The 18,274-nt window shown below is 41.8% G+C and overlaps 1 protein-coding gene across 2 annotated transcripts in view; it reads left to right on the top strand.

Moving 5' to 3' along the window:
- XKR4 (XK related 4) overlaps positions 1-18,274 on the top strand; it is a 347,712-nt gene that overhangs the window by 309,473 nt on the left and 19,965 nt on the right. The window lies entirely within an intron of this gene.

The raw sequence follows: 18,274 nt of genomic DNA, 5'->3' as shown, positions 1-18,274 counted from the left end.
GTTGCAATGAAAGGTATGGTGGGGAGCCATAGAACCTCCTCAGGTTGATAGAGTAGGGGGCCACATGAAGAGGGAGGTAGCTAGATTCATATGTAACCAAGGAGGCTTAAGCAGTTCCTCATCTGGACACCCAGGTTATTCAGGAAGGATGGGGTACACCTATCCAATGAGGGAGCAGATATATTTGTGTCCAATATTAAGCAAGGAATCAGTAAATATCCAGGAACCTGATGGCAGATGTGAGTGAGGCAGCCAAACTAAATTGCTGACACCTCCTTGTGGCACATGTCCAGTGCAGGTACTCATTGTGGAAAGGATATGGTTATTGGATAAAATGGATTGGAAGAGGATTTAAAGGAAAGCATCCCATAAGGGAGCCGAGGAAGGAAGGTTTGGAGCTCCCACAACTGGAACAGAAGGGAGTTGCCCCTCCTTTTATAGCCCCCATAAACCTTAAACAAGGGAGGGCGATGGGGTCCCAGGTAAGGGACAGCTGGGACCATGCTGAGGATTTTGTGGAAATAATTAAGGAAAGGGCTCTGACCTGCACTGTATTGCCAGGTACTTCCAGATATTTTATGTGAATAAAGTTGCGGCCGAATTAAACCATATCCATTGGTATTCTTCTGGGGTGGCTGGAATATACTTCTTATTGCATTGTGAATGGAGGCCATGTATTGTTACACATGCCAAAGACTATCAAGGTTTTAAGAGGAACAGCAACCCCAAAAAACATTTGCAGCTAGAGCAACCCATCCACCAAATCCACCCAAGTCAGAGAGCTGGTCAGTGGTCTCTCTTTTCATGAAGACAACACCAGAGAGATACATGAAAGAAGACTGTTGGTCTACTGGGCTCTTCCATGGATTTAGAGCTCTTTCTTCCATAGTTTCCCATCACTTTGTTAATGGCTGCTGTTGTTAGTATAGTGCTAGTAATTTACTATATTTAACCTGTAGTTGATTTGTTTTCTAATGGAGTTTGGACTTTTTATTTTAGTCCCCTTGCTAGACAGTACCAATGATGAGACTTGGACCCACTGTAGGGCTTTGAAAGAAACACACTGGCTTATCTGCTGTCACACCATAAAAACATACATTGTGTATACAATCTCAGACTCCCTTTCCTCATTTTGTCTATGCAAATTTTGGTTTAAAGTCACATTGCTCTTCTACAGGCTCCTATCTCTCCCACTGAGGATCACTGATAGGGTCAGATTAGAAGGCCACTGTTTTCACTGCAGCATAAAGAGTGCCCACAATGGCGGTTTTCTGCTTCATGACTATCCTGACCCCTTGCACCGTAGGCAAAGGTGGTTCTGCTGTACAGTGGCAGAATGGTCCTGTGTCTTCTGTCATATAATTCGAGCATGCCCTCATTCAAAACCCAGTTATGCTGACTGAGAGAAGTTCCAAAGTGTTAGGAAAGTGCTGCTGCCTGTTCCCTCTGGCAGAAAGACCCAGCAGATGCTGCCACTCCTTGCACACCCACCATCATCTTGGAACTTCAGATTAGTCCTCCACAATGACTGGATCTTGTGGTGGAGAATCTTTGGGGCACAGAGCTCACTACTGAGCTGTTCTTTGCTAGAGGTAATTTCAGCATGGATCCATCATCCTTGGCTGCCTCTGTCCCAACCTGTTTGGTGCAAGTCTGGGCACATGATGTGGTCTTGACTACAGATCTCTGTCCTCTTTCCACAAACTAAAATTGTCAAAGATGGCTGCTGCCCTGATTCTCCCATGTGAAATTCTGAATGTCCAAATTAGACATTCAGACAAGAGTTTTGCAAGGCAGTTTGTGTAAAAGTTTGGGGCCTGTACAGAGTTGAATACTTCAAGCTGATCAAAAGTAAGAATTATAGAAACTAGGTTTGTCAATTAATCTCAGTTAATGCCTGCAATTAACTGAACACAAAATTAACATGTTAATTGCATACCTGTGGATGGGGCATGAGGCATTACTGGGGGCTGAAGCAGCCCCAGGCCACCGCTCCCTGGGCAGCAAGTGGCTGAAGCCCCAAGCAGGGCTGAAACCCAGAGGCCCCAGCTGTGACCCTATATTTGAAAAATACCCAAAAATATATGGTATTCTAATATTGTTTAACAGTGTGATTAAAACTGCAGTCAAATCATGATTAATTTCTTCAGTCTTACAATTAATTTTTTTAATTGACAGCCCTAATAGAAACATGTCACACTATAAAAACGATAGAAATATTCAGGGTAAATAGGACTAATCCCCTGAGATGGGATATTAGATGGATGGGATCTGAGTTACCCAGGAAAAAATTTTCTGTAGTATCTGGCTGGTGAATCTTGCCCTTATGCTCAGGGTTTAGCTGATCACCATATTTGGGGTCGGGAAGGAATTTTCCTCCAGGGCAGATTGGAGAGGCCCTGGAGGTTTTTCGCCTTCCTCTGTAGCATGGGGCATGGGTGACTTGAGGGAGGCTTCTCTGCTCCTTGAAGTCTTTAAACCACGATTTGAGGACTTCAATAGCTCAGACATAGGTGAGGTTTTTCGTAGGAGTGGGTGGGTGAGATTCTGTGGCCTGCGCTGTGCAGGAGGTTGGACTAGATGATCAGAATGGTCCCTTCTGACCTTAGTATCTATGTCACACTGTATTATAACAAATATCTCCCCACCCTAATAACAACTCCAACTGGTCACAAGCTAAGTGTTAATGAAACAACTGAAACCATGTGGAAAATTAGAGTATAAGTTAGGTTATAAGGTATTGATAGTATAAGGTTAATCTTTCCACCATCCCTTTACTAGGAAGTGTATTCTGTTGTCTGCGAGAGAGCACATAAGTTAAGAGTGAATTTTATGCAGCTAGTACCATGGTTCCTCTCCTAATATTTAGGCACTAGCCTCGCCTAGCTCCTGTTTCCAACCTGATCGGATCCTTCCCTGGCTTCCAAAACCCTCTTGCACAATCTCAGTTGTGGGTCAAGGAGCTCCGTTTATCTATTAAATCACTTATGTTCCAATTTTTACCAAATGAGAGGTATGTTCATATTGCAAGAGAATCAATCGCATGAAAAAGGCATTTGAAGTTCTTTGAATACAGCAGAAACAGACATGAGAACTCTGATGCTGCAGACCCTTAGAAGCAAATAGCATCGTGTACTAGACAAATAAAACCCACTTTAAACAGCTCTGGTTTTTCCTCTATTAAACAGAGTTATACAAATGTTATATTGACTTCCTCTTCAGAATAATAATGTCTTTGATTCCTAAACACCATATAAGTTTTAGCACAAATTCAGAGTCCATGGGGTGCATGTTATTGCAGCATGTATGCACAAACCAGTGAATACCTCAACACTTGCATTTGTAATGTTGGAGAGGCAAGTTTAAAGGCTGATTTTTGAAAATTCCCTCCTGTATGTTCCTTATAATACATGACAGCATTATAATCTATTTACAGTGGACACACTTTCAAAGTAGTTTAATATAGTATCTCAGAGGACCGTCACTGTCCTAGAAAGACTTTTATTCATTCTACCTACAGTGACTCAAGGTGGGAGGAAAAAGTGATGTTGTTCAGAGGGTCTTGCTTAGGTCAGCTATCCTGGTACCTCTAAACTGGAAAATGCTGATTGATTCTGGGACAGTTCTGGAGGCAGTACTTCTCAAAATCAGGAAAGAAAAAGAGTAGACACAGGGTGCAAAGATGAATCTTCAGAGCACAAGAAGATTATGCCGTTCAAGTGTCTCATTATCCATGACAGTAGAAGTTGAGAAGAATAACCAATTGTCAGGTTGTAGGACTGGCTGAATTGTGATAAAAGACTAACAGAGAGTCAAAATACATTTTTTTAAGCAATGATTAAAGGGCACAATAATGGTCTATGAATGCTTGGTGGATGTTTACACCTAGAAGAAAGAGGAAAAATTTAGTATATTAAGTCACTATGACTAGGATGGATGTGATGAAATTTTAAGAGAGAAATTTAGGCTACCAAGAAAGTCTCAGTCAGATATATTAACCCATCAAACAATTTGATAAAGGAAGCGACAGAAGGGCCTCCACCTGGCACAAATGAGGCAGGACAAAATACTAGAAAGGGAGATGAACTTGACGTCCAAGAGGGACTTTCCACATCTTTAGACTCCATGATAATCACAGAACTGAAGGAGCACTTCTGTGAATGGCACTCAGCTCCCCACACTTCACATCATACAGAGTGGAGGACTGATCCGAGACAGCACTTCTACAACAAAGAACAGAATTACAAGAGTGGAGAGATCTGAATAGGAAGAAAAATAAGGGATAAAGGGGTCAGGTAGAAGGAGCACTGACTATGTGAGAAGAAAGGGTGAAATGGGGACAGTGACCTAGGAGGAGAAGCACAAAGGAGAGAGGGGAGGAGAGAGTAACTAGATAAGGTGTGGACAAAGCAGAGGTGGCCATGGAAGAGGGGAAGGTGAGAGATTGAATGATTTAAAGACTGAGGTTGGAAAGAAAGTGAAGAGGAGGGTGAAAGACAGACAGACAATAGAGGGGAGGAGAGAAATAAAAAGAAATGGAGAGAGGTCTTACCCTTAGTATAAAAGGGAGGGAGAGGAATGTCTACACTGCAATTGGAAGTGTGATTGCAGCACATGTAGGTATACCCAAGCTAGCTTTATTCTAGCTAGCACAAATACCAATAGCAGTGAAGCTGCAGCAGCATGGGCTTCAGTACAGCCCTCATTCAGGCCTGTCCTGCCATAGCTTCACTGCTGTTGGTAGTCATGCTAACTAGTTCAAAGCTAGCTTTGGTATGTCTCCAATCCAACTGCAGTGTAGATGTACCTTCAGCGTCCACGAGCCTAACAGTGGTTCTGCACCTTGAATCTCACTTGGAGCCTGCCCCTGGACCTATTTGTAGGCCTCTGAATTCCTTGTGAAGCAAAAAAATTGTCTCAAGGGACTTGTAAAGTATGACCAATAGGAAGAACTTCACCACAGTCACAGAAGTTCAGGCAGGGAGGTCCAGGGGCCATTGGAAGTCAGACATGGGATAGAGATCAGAACTACAGTGAACTAATGAATTAAAAAAAAAAAACCACACACCCTAGATCTAGTTAACACCTGATTATCTTATAAAAGACAAGGATCAAAAGTACTTTCTTTCTAAAAAGAAATTACCTGGTTTGACTTTGTTGTGAAGATCCAGAATAAAAAAAAATATTTTAAAAATATTAAGTTCTTCAAAGCTTCACTCTGTAGCATATGAGCACTGCAGAGATCAAACACCCAGTGGAACTTTATAGAAGCCATGCAGAAGTGAAATGCAATACTAATTTATTTTAAAATAATATAAGAATGAGGGATATTGTAAACACCAATATATTTCCTGCCATGTTACCAGTTGATTTGCAAAAATAGTGTTTTTTAAAGTATGCTACATGAAATAAGTGTAGAATTATATTATGCAAACACCTTAGAAACCCTTGGGGCATTACCAGCATGCATAAGTGAAAAGAGCAGTAGTATTCAGTTATAACTTTGGTGAAGATTTGGAGATCAGTATTCTGTCTTTGCTTTTAAAATAGCAATAAAACTAGTTAGACAAGGTGAAGTATGTGTATAAAGTGTGTGTACACATAATAATGAAAACAAAGACAGGTAAAAGTTGTATAAGAATGTAATAGGGAACACTAATTTTTCTATAGAATTTGTAAACCTAACTATGAAATCTAGGATCTATGGAAATACGTGTGGTAGTCTAGCGGACAGAGAACTGGATTGGGAGTCAGGAGATATAGCTCTTCTCCTGACTCTGCCATTGGCCTGCAAGATGACCTTTGGCAGGTAACTGCACTTCTGTGCCTCAGTTTCCCATCTGTAAAATGGAGATTGATGCTTACCTCCTTCATAAGGGTTTTGAGATCTACTGATGAAAAGCTGTGCAAAACCTAGGTATTATAGTAGGAAATATCATTGTCTGTTCAATTCTATATGTTCTATCGTGGTAAAGCCAACAAATGTATTATCTAGGGCTCAATTCTATATGTTCTATAGTGGTAAAGCCAACAAATGTATTATCTAGGGCTCCCACAAGTGGGAATTTTTGGTACAATTCCCAGGTGTCAAATCTGACGATTCAAACTGTGCTGCATTTTGTCCTTGTTCACACTGGCAGCTAGTCTGTGTTCAGCACAGAATCTCTTCCATATCTAGTCTGTTTTGGAAGCCCTACACAACTGTTATTTGTAAGTAGGTGGGATAGGTTACCTGACTTAGTCATTTCTCACATCCCCACCCAAACACCTCCTACACATGGAATAACTTCTCTGACCGAGTTCACCAAGACTCACTTCTACCACCCACACAAAATGAGTCAGACACGAGAAGATTTTTTTTAAAAATAATTCAACCTTTCTACATGCATGCCTTTGCCGAGTATGTCACCTTATTGTAGTGACCACTATCTTCCTCCTCCATTCCCTGTTGTCCCTTCATCGCATTGAGTAACATTAGATTCCAAGCTTTTCAGGGCTGGGGCCTTGCCCAGGGTATATGTACTGTGAGGAGCCTTGCACAATTCTGGACATTGCAAAATAAGAGTTCTTTATGGCCCAGTCCCACTCCTATCAAAGTCACTGTTATTAACTCCAAGGCCCTTACTTACATGTCAAGACATGAGCTCAGGATTCCACTTTTTATCTCTAACTGTTGAGGGCATCTGTAGCTCCTTTAGGAAGCAGATCTACCGGAATTTATGAAAAGGGAAAAAGTATGAGTTCCATGCATGTGCATGGGCCTATCCTCTCACACCATTACCAGAGCAGGAACAGCAGATAGAAGGTAGAGCACTGCTCCCACTGGATCGCCACCATTGGATTTAAAAAAAAAAAAGTGTGTGTGTATTTATATTATATATTACACACATACACACCTTGCAGATGACAGGAAGAAAATGAGTAGACTATTTCTGTTCTTTCCCCAGGGCTCTTTCAATCTTTTCTGTCCACTTTCCCCATTTTTGTTCTTGTGCCCCTACTCTTTTCTCCATTCTTCCTACCCCTGGACTCTCTCCTGATCTCCGCTTAGAGTTAAAAGCAGCTTTAAAAGAAAAACAAACACAACTTTCAACGGTGTGTTGAACTCAGTAATAGAGTAATAGAGTCCAAAAAAATTTTGGACAAATAGTTCATTTATTTAAAAAATGCACTTTTGGGTCAGTTGAAACTATTCACAAATTTGAGTCAAAGTCGACAAATAGTTTCTCTGAAAAGAATGAAATAGTCAAAGTGTTTTGTTTCAACATTTTTAAATGAAACATTTTAACTTTTTGTTTTTAAATTTAGTTAGGATTTATTTTAGGAGTCAAAAGCAGGGTAAAAACCTGAAAATGAAATGAAACTAAATGAAAAAAATTTAAAAAAAAAATTGTTTGAGGTGACCCAAAATATCTTTGTTTCAAGGAAGAAAAGGGTCAGAAGCAAAATATTTTAGGAGTTTTGCTTTAGTATCTAGATACCATCAGATTCAAGGGGCACCTGAGGCCGGAGCTGAAAAAACTGGTTGTGATACTCTATGGACTGTTTCAATTCTGCAGAATGTCTTTACGTCTTGAATGCACCAGGGATATTTCAGAGGGTGGTAAATGACCTAACTCATGTTTTGAAAACTGAAGACATTGTCATATAGTTAGAGGACTTCATTTGTTTGCACTAAACATGATAGGCATGGGCAGGATTCTAAAGTTTTTTTTTAAGGAGTCAGGGTTTGAAACTTCCAGGAAACAAGTATTAGTTTGTGAGGAGTTGCATCACCTTCCTAGAACCAAGTCCATGAGAATGGGTTGGAACCCCAACCACAAAAACTGAATGTTACAAAGGACTGGAATGTTCCTACAAACCTGGAGGAGGTAGAGCAGTTTGTAGGCCTTGGAGGCTCTACAAGAGATTTCTTAAAAAAATTTCAGAATACAGCATGACATTATAACAGCTAACTAAGAGCAATTGTGGATGGACAGAGCCACACCAAAAATTTGAGTCATTGAAGGAAGGATTTCTAAAATATGCTGTGCTTAAATTCCCAGATCCATCCTATCCATTTGTGTTACCATGTGATGTCCCAAAGTTGCTTTCAGATTTACAGTTGAACAATTAGATGAGCTTGGTGGGTGCAGATTGGGAGTTTTCAGAGGCTGCAAATTAAATGGGAGGGAAACCAACTATTCAGCTACAGAACTGAATGTCTGGCTATTGTGAAGCCATTCAAGCTCTGTCACCCCTATTTACTAGGTACAAAATTCACAGATTACACAGCTCGACCTAGAATGATATCTGTGGAGATGGATTCACAAACTGTCCAAATATTCATTCACAGTTCACCATAAGCCTGGAAAGCAAAATGTGGTTGCAGATGCTCTCAGTCAGGGGAGAAGAGATTCATCCTGGTCTTGTGAGGACATCTGACAAAAACAGTGTAAAGTTACACTGTTACATTCAGTGCAGCAGCAGATCTACTGAAGGAGACAGATGGAAGAGTTTCAATGCAGGGTAGAACAATTATCCATTGATCCAGCTATCACCTTACTGTTACTGTAGGAACGTAACAGGATTGTCTTGCCAGCAAATTGACAGAAAACAGTACTTCTCATGATGAACCAGCAGGTCACCTGAGATTTAAAGAGATATTGAACTGGGTATTGGACAGATTTTCTTTAGCTGTGCATGGCTACAGCTGTTAAGGTCTGAGTACTTTCTTGTCTTAGCTGTCAAGAAAGGAAAGCACCAGCAATGAGAGGCAGAACTCTGTTAGGAGAAATGCCCCAACCTAGTAAGCCTGGGAGTTCATACAGACTGACTTAAAGGAGTGGAGACTGGGATCTGCCACTTGTCGCATGAGCAGTTGTGTGAGGCACCCTGCCCCATCAGCGAGATTGGGGTGGGAGGCTGGATCTTGGTCTCACCCCAATTCCCCTGCTGGGACAAGGCCCCCCTGTCCCCTCACACAACTGCTCACGTGACAGGTGGCAGATCCTGGGTCTCAGCTTCTTGCCAGCCCATGCTGTGGTGTCTCCCCTGGGCCTGCCAGGGGGCTGCTGTAGGGAGGGGTGGTACTACTAATTGCTGTGTGTTGTCAGCTTCAACCAACTGGCCAGGCAGGAAACTAACTGCTCCCATTCCCCCCCCCATCCCCACCCCCTGAGCACCCAAATTAATCCAATACTGTTGTTTTTCTAAGGGTGGGCATCCTTGCTTCTGCCTCTCCACTGTTGTGGACAGATCACAGTATTGGACTAATTTCTCAATTTCCATGCAGTCCATGTAATTGTGATTTACACATAACACCAGTCAGCACTCCGCTATCCATTATTCTCCTTATGGGAGGATTCTGCAAACCCATGCTTCCCTATGTTTTGACGTTCAGTCAGTTAGAAGCAGCAAAGCTGCCTGCATCTATGTAGGTGAGACACACAATGAAGTGACCCGAGGACAACATTCCAGAAGATGAAGGAACAGATGAACGGAAGTGAGCATGCCAGGTATAAGATGCCAGGGAAAAGGAGAATTATGTGCCAATCCAAGAAGAGAAGGTGTGCCTACACAGCTGGAAAAAAAATCCCAAACATGCTCCTTTTTAGAGGGGACCTTACAGGGTAACTAAACAAAACAATGTCTCCTTGCTGATACAGCAAACAAGAGCTTGCCAATTCTACATTTACAGATTCATGGACAGAAGGGGGAGGCAGACACTGAGGATGAGCAATAGCTGTCCCAGAGGGATTCAGTAGAGGAACCCCAGAAGCTTTCTGTGGCTCGTAGTAGGATACCGGTTGCAGAGGAGGATCTGCCCTGGTATCCTCAGGACCTCAAGACACTGAAGTTTTCAATAGTCAGTCTACAATGGATAGGCGCTGACCTAGAAGGCATGAACCCTACACTAATAATTGAGATCAGCTATGAGTGATGTCCCTGTGACTGAATACAGGACTCAGGCAGAGCAACATGGAACCTGTGTGGGTGCATACTGCCATCATTCCTAGGAAAAAAAGAAAAGGAGGACTTGTGGCACCTTAGAGACTAACAAATTTATTTGAGCATAAGCTTTCGTGAGCTACAGCTCACTTCATCGATGTAGCTCACGAAAGCTGATGCTCAAATAAATTTGTTAGTCTCTAAGGTGCCACAAATATTCCTTTTCTTTTTGTGAATACAGACTAACACGGCTGCTACTCTGAAACCCATCATTCCTAGGAGTTACTGTTTTGAGTTCATATTGAAGGGGGAGGGAGAAAGAGTTGTAGTGATCAGTGCAGACAGTACCTGCCCCACTAGAGGGCGGTATATCTTTCTCTGACTGTTAAGTTATAGTCTTTTATTTGACCTTGGGGGCGGGGGCGGGAGGAAAAGAGGACAAGAGAGGAGAGGGTGTAGGAGGCAGTAGGAAGTTCAGTCCCGCCTCTGTGATCCAGAGTTGGTACTTGCAGTGTTCCCATAAATCCCTGAAATTCTATAAGCAATTATTACAGTACATACAACTTCCAGTCTAGTCAATGAGAATTGCTAGTACCCAGTACTTCCCAAGATCAAGCCACTAAAATACAACTCACCATTGTATTTGACTGCTTTGAAATGCAACTAAAGCTGCAACACTGTTCAACATTCATGATGTAGAAGCTGGGGGGGAGGGGGAATCTAGCCCTAATTGTTTATGAACTATAGTCTCCACAAACTTGGGGCCCAATCTTGCAGCCTTACAGGATTGGGCCCTAGCTAGCAAGAGCACTTGTTTATTCTTCAATACAAATAAGTACCCCCTGGGCTGCAGGAGTTAGTGAAACAACAGACTAATAGAATCATAGAACCAGAGGGTTAGGAGGGACCACAAGGGTCAAATCAGCTGTTGCTGATTGGTGCATTTTTCATTAGCACTTTAGAACATCCAGTCTTCCCCACCCCACCCCACTATTGCTTTGGTATCTATTTTTTCAATCAGTGGGTTAGAAATGCCTCATTTCTTCTTTTGAAGTCTTGATGTAGTGACCTCTCGTCATGCCCCCAATACTTAGCAAATGCATCAAGATGTTCCAATTAATGAATTACCTATTCATTTCTAAAATGATGAGAATTTGTCACAAGATGCCTCTTCAGCTACCCGGTAAGCATCACTGCCTAGCCCGTTGTCATGGATTTCTAGCCACAAATGTAACAGACTGTTACTTTTCCACCATACACACACACCTTTAATCCCTGTTTCCACACAGGGCAAGATGTGCGACAGGTATACAGCCCAAAAAAGGAGGGGGGGTTGCTTTCACACAGCTTCTCTCCTCTATTCAGCTTATCCTCTGAACTTCCCCTTTTGCTTCCTGTTCCTCTCAATTAATATCCTCCCAATTGGTAATATACTAAACCAATTATCTCATTAGCCCAGCATTTACCACCCAGGTGTCAGTAATCCCCCAAAAGCAACTGGTTAATTAACATGTTTCATTGTAGCAGCCGTGTTAGTCTGAATTCACAAAAAGAAAATAAGTACTTGTAGCACTTCAGAGATTAACAAATTTATTTGAGCATAAGCTTTTGTGAGCTTATTTATTCTCAGATAAATTTGTTAGTCTCTAAGGTGCCACAAGTACTCATTTTCTTTTTGGTTAATTAACTTCACTCAAGCTTGTAGTCTTCAGAGTTGTAACCACTTCAGTGACCAGAATGCTACAGATAATTCTGTGCACTATTTCTTCATTAGCAGCCATTTTTATCAAATATAAGAAAGAGGGTATTATTCTCCTCATTGTTAATTATTCTAGTAATTGCTTAGTGATCTTGGCCATATATATATTACAGAAAAATAAAGACAATCCCCACGATAAAACGTTTACAGACTCATCTTACATCTGTATTCCTAGCCGGCACCTTTAATAGCACAAGAATGAGACAGTAAATACTTGAATCTTCTGTTCTTTTGTATTGCACATGTTCTTACTCCATTTTTCCATTATCTACTCAGTATCTCTAGTTTCAGAGTAGCAGCCGTGTTAGTCTGTATTCGCAAAAAGAAAAGGAGTACTTGTGGCACCTTAGAGACTAACAAATTTATTAGAGCATAAGCTTTCGTGAGCTACAGCTCACTTCATCGGATGCATTTGGTGGAAAAAACAGAGGAGAGATTTATATACACACACACAGAGAACATGAAACAATGGGTTTATCATACACACTGTAAGGAGAGTGATCACTTAAGATAAGCCATCACCAGCAGCGGGGGGGGGGGGGGGAAAGGAGGAAAACCTTTCATGGTGACAAGCAAGGTAGGCTAATTCCAGCAGTTAACAAGAATATTGGAGGAACAGTGGGGGGTGGGGTGGGAGGGAGAAATACCATGGGGAAATAGTTTTACTTTGTGTAATGACTCATCCATTCCCAGTCTCTATTCAAGCCTAAGTTAATTGTATCCAGTTTGCAAATTAATTCCAATTCAGCAGTCTCTCGTTGGAGTCTGTTTTTGAAGCTTTTTTGTTGAAGTATAGCCACTCTTAGGTCTGTGATCGAGTGACCAGAGAGATTGAAGTGTTCTCCAACTGGTTTTTGAATGTTATAATTCTTGACATCTGATTTGTGTCCATTCATTCTTTTACGTAGAGACTGTCCAGTTTGGCCAATGTACATGGCAGAGGGGCATTGCTGGCACATGATGGCATATATCACATTGGTAGATGCGCAGGTGAACGAGCCTCTGATAGTGTGGCTGATGTGATTAGGCCCTATGATGGTATCCCCTGAATAGATATGTGGACAGAGTTGGCAACGGGCTTTGTTGCAAGGATAGGTTCCTGGGTTAGTGGTTCTGTTGTGTGGTGTGTGGTTGCTGGTGAGTATTTGCTTCAGATTGGGGGGCTGTCTGTAAGCAAGGACTGGCCTGTCTCCCAAGATCTGTGAGAGTGATGGGTCGTCCTTCAGGATAGGTTGTAGATCCTTGATGATGCGTTGGAGAGGTTTTAGTTGGGGGCTGAAGGTGATGGCTAGTGGCGTTCTGTTGTTTTCTTTGTTGGGCCTGTCCTGTAGTAGGTGACTTCTGGGTACTCTTCTGGCTCTGTCAATCTGTTTCTTCACTTCAGCAGGTGGGTATTGTAGTTGTAGGAATGCATGATAGAGATCTTGTAGGTGTTTGTCTCTGTCTGAGGGGTTGGAGCAAATGCGGTTATATCGTAGCGCTTGGCTGTAGACAATGGATCGAGTGGTATGATCTGGATGAAAGCTAGAGGCATGTAGGTAGGAATAGCGGTCAGTAGGTTTCCGATATAGAGTGGTGTTTATGTGACCATCGCTTATTAGCACCGTAGCGTCCAGGAAGTGGATCTCTTGTGTGGACTGGTCCAGGCTGAGGTTGATGGTGGGATGGAAATTGTTGAAATCATGGCGGAATTCCTCAAGAGCTTCTTTTCCATGGGTCCAGATGATGAAGATGTCATCAATGTAGCGCAAGTAGAGTAGGGGCATTAGGGGACGAGAGCTGAGGAAGCGTTGTTCTAAGTCAGCCATAAAAATGTTGGCATACTGTGGGGCCATGCGGGTACCCATCGCAGTGCCGCTGATTTGAAGGTATACATTGTCACCAAATGTGAAATAGTTATGGGTCAGGACAAAGTCACAAAGTTCAGCCACCAGGTTAGCCGTGACAGTATCGGGGATACTGTTCCTGATGGCTTGTAGTCCATCTTTGTGTGGAATGTTGGTGTAGAGGGCTTCTACATCCATAGTGGCTAGGATGGTGTTTTTAGGAAGATCACCAATGGACTGTAGTTTCCTCAGGAAGTCAGTGGTGTCTCGAAGATAGCTGGGAGTGCTGGTAACGAAGGACCTGAGGAGGGAGTCTACATAACCAGACAATCCTGCTGTCAGGGTGCCAATGCCTGAGATGATGGGGCGTCCAGGATTTCCAGGAGACAGGTCAGTCCTTGCTTACAGACAGCCCCCCAACCTGAAGCAAATACTCACCAGCAGCCACACACCACACAACAGAACTACTAACCCAGGAACCTATCCTTGCAACAAAGCCCGTTACCAACTCTGTCCACATATCTATTCAGGGGATACCATCATAGGGCCTAATCACATCAGCCACACTATCAGAGGCTCGTTCACCTGCGCATCTACCAATGTGATATATGCCATCATGTGCCAGCAATGCCCCTCTGCCATGTACATTGGCCAAACTGGACAGTCTCTACGTAAAAGAATGAATGGACACAAATCAGACATCAAGAATTATAACATTCAAAAACCAGTTGGAGAACACTTCAATCTCTCTGGTCACTCGATCACAGACCTAAGAGTGGCTATACTTCAACAAAAAAGCTTCAAAAACAGACTCCAACGAGAGACTGCTGAATTGGAATTAATTTGCAAACTGGATACAATTAACTTAGGCTTGAATAGAGACTGGGAATGGATGAGTCATTACACAAAGTAAAACTATTTCCCCATGGTATTTCTCCCTCCCACCCCACCCCCACTGTTCCTCTGATATTCTTGTTAACTGCTGGAATTAGCCTACCTTGCTTGTCACCATGAAAGGTTTTCCTCTTTCCCCCCCCCCGCGCTGCTGGTGATGGCTTATCTTAAGTGATCACTCTCCTTACAGTGTGTATGATAAACCCATTGTTTCATGTTCTCTGTGTGTGTGTATATAAATCTCTCCTCTGTTTTTTCCACCAAATGCATCCGATGAAGTGAGCTGTAGCTCACGAAAGCTTATGCTCTAATAAATTTTTAGTCTCTAAGGTGCCACAAGTACTCCTTTTCTTTTTTCAGTATCTCTACATTCGTTTAATAGCAGCTATGGATATTTCCCTATTACTGATGTTTTAAATAACAAAGAACTACCTAGCTCTAGGATCTGTAGCTTAATAGCAGAGAATGTGACCTGGAATTTAGTATTTTATTTGAAAAATACTGTGTGAGAATTAATGAATTATCTTGCATATGCTAAAGTAAAACTGAAGGTATGCATGCATGATATTTGGGGATTGTGTGGTCCTCATTAAAGGATTTGCAGAGAAAGCATAAAAAAACTCCCCTGTATGTTATACTGTCCTATGCCAACAATAAAATAAAGGAACTCTTGTTCAACACTATTTATTAACATTGTAGGAAATTCTCAGTGATAGTAACTACAGAATGAGACTCTTATTATTTCTCCTCTCCAAACTTTTCATTTTATAAAGGTGACACTCTTTAATTATATTTTGGCAGAAGTATTAAAACCATTCCCATAAGAACATAAAAGCCTATGCTTTCAATTGCTAATGCTGCCTTTAGAAATAATGGATTACTGAGAGAGAGTCCAGCATGACAAGCAAATGTACATATCAGAAAGGGAAACATCATTAATTTATACTGTCTTCTCCCAGCCCGCCTCACTAGTCTCATTGTTTGCTCTCTTCATGAAGGAGGATTCTACCAGTAATGTTAGCAATTTGGTATCGGGGAAGTGGCGGCAATACTCTACTCAAAAACCATGCCCCCAATCTCAGGGCAGTTCTGTTCTTAAAAAAAAAATATTGACATTGAGAGAGATAACACTGACAATTTTTATATGATCGTTAGGCATCTAAGTCAACATCCCTTTTAGATCAATGAGAGCACTAAGAGAGGCATTAAGTTCCAGTCTATCCACCAACTCAGAGATAATAACCTCAGATATCATAATAACTAGAAACTTCTTTAAAATAAAAGCTTTAATTCCACAGAAACTGATGAGGGCACCAGAGAAGTGGCAATACATTATACCCCTTGGTACTAAATGTTTTAAAAACTGGCTGTTAGAGGAACAGCTCTACAATTCAACTGGCAGAGAAGTCATCTTAGAATGCTCTTGTCCCCATCGTGAACTTCTCCCTCAAAGTAATTTGATAGGTTACCACAGCAGTTCTCCAACTGTGGGTTGGGATCCCAAGGTGAGTCCCTACCCCATTTTAATGGGGTCGCCAGGGGTGGCATTAGACCTGCTGGGATCCAGGGCCGAAGCCCATGCCCCACATGTGCGGCCAAAGCCCAAGCCCAAGCGCTTCAGCTCTGGTTGGTGGGGTTCAGGTTACAGGCCTCCCACCTGAGGCTGAAGCCCTTGGTTTTGGCTTTGGCCCCCCATGCCTGGGGCAGGGGGGGCTCGGGCTTTGGCTTTCCGCCCCCAACCCCAGTGGGGCTCAGGCTTCTGTCCCCGCTTGTGGGGTTGTGTAGCAATTTTGTTGTCTGAAGAGGATTGTGGTATAATGAAGTTTGAGAACTCCTGTTACCACACGTGTCTTTCCAATAGAAATTTAGGAGATGGCTTTGGCTTATGTTGTGCATTCACAGTAGCTCACAACATCATTAACATCCTGCCAGTGACAGAGAATGTTGCTTGCAAGAACCAGTGTAATGTTCTCTTCTAAAAACAAATCCTCTTAAATCAAAGGGCAAAATCTAAATGTGATAAGAAGCCACTTGTGCTTGTTCTTTGCAAATCCCATCAGTTGCAATAATTGGGCTTTACATTACACCATTTCCAAGACACAACTGGAAATGATTTTAGATGAAGTAAAATAAAGGGCTAAATTTTGCCCCTCTTCCTCAAGAGGAGGAATACATCATTACATGAGTAATCACTAATCAAATCAATGGACTATCCCTGGATGCTATTCCAGCTAAAATTAGAGTTAATTGGAAATGTTTTTCATCCCATTAATAATTTAGAAGAAAAAAATCCAGTTTTGTCAAAACTGTTCTTCAAAGCTCCTGAAAGTTTGGTTTGGGCCAAAATTTTCTCATGAAAATATGTCTGATTAAAAGCCATTTTTTTCTCTGAAGAAAGTTGTGCTGAAAATAATTTAACCAGCTCTACAAAAAGGGATTATTATTGGGTGAAATTCCCTTTCATCCCAAATTGGAATACAAAGGTGAAATTTCAAAAATTTCCCATGAAACAAGTTTCAGCTTGGAAATATCAAGCCACTCTTATCAAAGCTTTGATAAGGCTGAAGCACTTCATTTCATTCCATTTTGATAAGGCAGTTTCATTTTGACTAGTTTGAAGCACTTTGTTTTGATCTGATCATTTCAATTTTTATAGTATTATACTATTCAAGTTTACTCAAATTGTTTAAATAATTTTGCATTGGAAATTTCTGTGAAATTGATGCTTTCAGCAAATCAACATTTTCTAACAGAAAACAGTGGGAAAGTGTTTGACCATATATAGTAAATTAGATTGTTAGACAAAAAATTAGTACAAACTAATTGCACCAACCATAGTGCATAATGTGACACTGAGCACCTGGCATTGGCCACTGTCAGAAGACAGGATACTGGGCTAGATGGACCTTTGGTCTGACCCAGTATGGCTGTTCTTATGTTAGGACAATGATATTGTCACAGGATTCTCTACTCTCTGCTGGGGTGCCTCCACCTGGCTGCTCTGGGATTAGTTCCTTCCAGGTCTGATGCCCACTTCCATCACTTGTTTGCAAGCCCCACAGTCTGTCTCTCTCTCTCTCCCCATGGTTTGGCTGCTCCCTCTTCATGGCTTAGCCATACAGCTGTCTCACAATGTGTTTTCCCCTTCTGGAGGTATCAAATTCATACATGACAAACCACCCCAGGCAGACTCCAAATCCACTGCTCTGACCATGCCACTTTCCAAGTAGCTGGTAGGGGAACCTGAGCCTGCCCTCTATTCTGGGTTCCAGGTTGGGGACCATCTAATCAGCACTCAAAGTCTGCACCATCTTAACCCTTGCTACCACTTTCCTGAGCCTTTTCCCGCACCCGCCTACCTACTTTCTTTCTCTCCCTCATATCCAAAAGATAGCTGCAGGCTTGTTCACTGCAGTCCTTTTCTGCTGCCAGCTTCCTGGCTTTATACTATTCCCATCTGTTCCTTCTCAGCTGGGCTCCATCATCATTCAGAGGTTACTTAGGACACCTAATTCCCCTCAGCGGTGTCATATCCAGTTAATTTGCCTCTTCTCTGACTCATTAAACTTTTCTAGGCTAGTGGGGGGTGAACAACCCATCACAGATATTTTAGGAAGCTCTAAGCATAGTCTCAAATTCATTGAATTATTTATTTATCATATAGCACCATAACTGTATATGGTGGTAATTCAATTAGAAAGAAGTATTAATTTTATACTAAGCTGTTATGTAGTTTTCTTAGAAACAATGAAAACTTGTGTTCTTTAAAATAATAATAATAGTGACTGTACATTGTTAACTCATACTGTTGACAAAGAGCTCTATTGCAAATCACTGAATTTTGTGAATTAGCAAGTTACCAGAC

The sequence above is a fragment of the Dermochelys coriacea genome, chromosome 2 (genome assembly GCF_009764565.3).
Source record: "Dermochelys coriacea isolate rDerCor1 chromosome 2, rDerCor1.pri.v4, whole genome shotgun sequence".
In the NCBI taxonomy this organism is placed as follows: Eukaryota; Metazoa; Chordata; order Testudines; family Dermochelyidae; genus Dermochelys; species Dermochelys coriacea.
The sequence above is the reverse complement of the archived record's forward strand: the minus strand, read 5'-3'. Positions and strand labels throughout refer to the sequence as shown.